This window comes from Notothenia rossii (assembly GCF_949606895.1).
Source record: "Notothenia rossii genome assembly, chromosome: 8".
Lineage (NCBI taxonomy): Eukaryota > Metazoa > Chordata > Actinopteri > Perciformes > Nototheniidae > Notothenia > Notothenia rossii.
This window is the reverse complement of record NC_136906.1, coordinates 6,605,453-6,608,231: the sequence shown is the minus strand read 5'-3', so window position 1 is coordinate 6,608,231 and position 2,779 is coordinate 6,605,453.

Below are 2,779 nucleotides of genomic sequence, written 5' to 3'. Positions count from 1 at the left end.
CATACAAATGCTCAACTTTTTACTGTGATATCCTGTTTCAATAGTTACTTTTTCAATTTATTTTTACTTTGTGTGAATCCTGTTTTTCATTCGGACACTCCTGCTGCCATAAACGCCTGCATTTCACCAAGGGGATAAGTTCCATCTCATCTCATCTTAATCCAGAGATGGAGGCTTCACAAGCATCTACCTTCAGGGGACGTTTACAGCGAGAGCATCCTCTCCTGGCTTCGTGTAGCGTCTAGTAGAAATGAGCTCATAATATCTCCGTCTACATGAACCTGCAGTTTCTCCAGCAGCAGCACTGAGACCCTGAAGGAGGCCTGTTTATTCAGAGGAGGCCCAGACGGAGGGCAGGCCCACATTTCCTGTCCACATGCCAAGAAAAAGACACATGCTTGTGCCGGGCACCCCATATTTCCTGTCTGCTTCATGGTGGAGCTGCAAGACATTTCACACCACACCCTCCACCCTGCACCCCCCACCCTGCACCCTCAAGAGGTAAGTAAAAATAAAACAGGAAATGACAGACAAAACACATAAACATAACTAACACATTTGACGAGACACAACAGTTATTTAGCCATTCAAAGGTGTTTTATTTGTCAGATAGTCTAGATATTTTTATATTCAACTCTTTTAGTTCTGTTTTATCTTCTATTTTGAGATTTTTGTATTTTATAATTGTTTATTTTCTACTCTATTTTATTTCTAATTATGTGCAATACTTTGTTTTACATGCTGCTGCAACAAAAACATTTCCCAATTTGGGATTAATAAAGTACATTTGATCTTATCTTAATTCTACAATAATACAAAAACACAGCATATTTGTCCTGTTTTATGAGTACTTTTACCCTGTGATGATAAAATACTTCTACTCGAGTCATATTTAAATGCAAATTATAGTGGGGTATTAATTCACTCATTAATGCATCAATCTTTATAATCCAACAATATGATACACGCTACTCTGAAATGAGCCATTGTGCATAATGAGTACTTTACTTTGATTGTATTTAATTGCAAAACTTTGACTTGTATCAGAATATAAGTACAGAACCTTATTGCTTCTTCTACCTCTGCCTGTAATCACCACAGTAATTATCATAATGCTTTTTGGCATGATGCGTTTGCCTCCAGGCTTCTCGTTTAACATCACTTTCTGCTTTCATTCCCGAACCTCGCCCAATTAGTCAGCACGATCGAATTATCTGGAAGTACTTTATATCAAACAGTTTGACTCATTGGTTCTTCTTAATCAATACAGTCATTCTTTGGGACCTGAGAGACAGCAAAACATTACTGTACAAGGAAACAAAGGACGAAACTCTGTGTCATGGATTCATCAGATCTGTCAGGTTTTCCTTGGCAGTGATGGTGATTCTCTTGAAGGTAGTTCTCACAGCACAGAGCGGTTCCTCCTGTAGGTTCAACAGGTGAGAGGCTATTCTCTCACTGCAGTCAACAGCTGTAACACTGACTCAGAGTTAATGAGTCGCATTCTCTTTAAGTCTGAATCCTTTGACAAACTTTCAAGGCATAACTCACAATTTAAGGGGCAGGTAAAATAAGATGTTCTTCTCCCTGCTCCTTTCCACCATGCGCTATAAAAAAAACAACCAGTGTACATGTTTTTTTTTTAAATAACAGCCATGTGTGGAATAAACAAATACATACATTGAAGAGGCTTAAATACCAGTATTCAGTGTTTTTTTCTTATGTCTGTCTGGGAAAATATATAATACAAGGAATAAAAAGTATTCAGTATAATGCAAGACGTTGTCACATCAAGTACAACTGTTGCTGCAGTTTAAAAGTACTCCATTACACGTAAGAGTTATGAGTTTAAGTAAAAGTAGTGTAGAAATACCCTGTTGCAAGTAGAAGTCCTGCACTCAAAGTAAATGTACAAAAGTATTGGCATGAAAACAAATACCAAAAGTAAAAGTACTCATTTTGCAGATTGGCCCCTATTGGAATAATATATGATATCAATGGATTATAAATAATGGTCCATTCATGTGAACATAATTTGAATTTTGCAGCTTTTGAAGGTGATTTTTAAACAATTTTTCCTTTGTTTATTAATATATTTTTATTAGATGGATGATAAATGGATAAATACCTCATTTATCCCAAATTGGGAAATTATTTTTGTTACAGCAGCAGTTTGTTCAGGCATTAAAATCTTTACATCTTTAAAAAAATGGTATGAAAATAGTAAAATTAAATACAATAAACAGCAGCAAGCATATACATATCTACATAGGAAAGTAGATGTGCTACAAAGAATACAAACTAGATAAGTTAGACTGTTAAAATTCCAATATATAACAGACATAATTGTGTTAAATAGCTGTTGTGCAAAATGTTCATTATGGAGAGGGAGACACTAAAACGTAAACTGAATTAATAATATGAACCAACAAAGTTATTAATGTAGCCAAAAAATGTAATGGATTAAAAAGTGTACCTCAAAAATGTATTAAAGTACAATAATGGGCGGGGTCACAGCCTTTAGTGGTCACTCATTGGTCGAAAGCGCCATCTAGTGTTTAAACATACACCCATTACACAGATGTCTTCCCATCTAACCTTTTCTGACCAATAAAACACTTTTGATAGAGGAAATCCGCCGTGACGAGGTAATAAGTGGGGCTTTTTATTCGCTCTTCCTGGCTTCTGATTGGTTGGTTGTGGTTCACCGAGGGTGGAGGAGCTGAGTGTACCAAGGTGTGCGTAAGGAAAGGAAATACCCCCAAACCAGGTGGCGTCC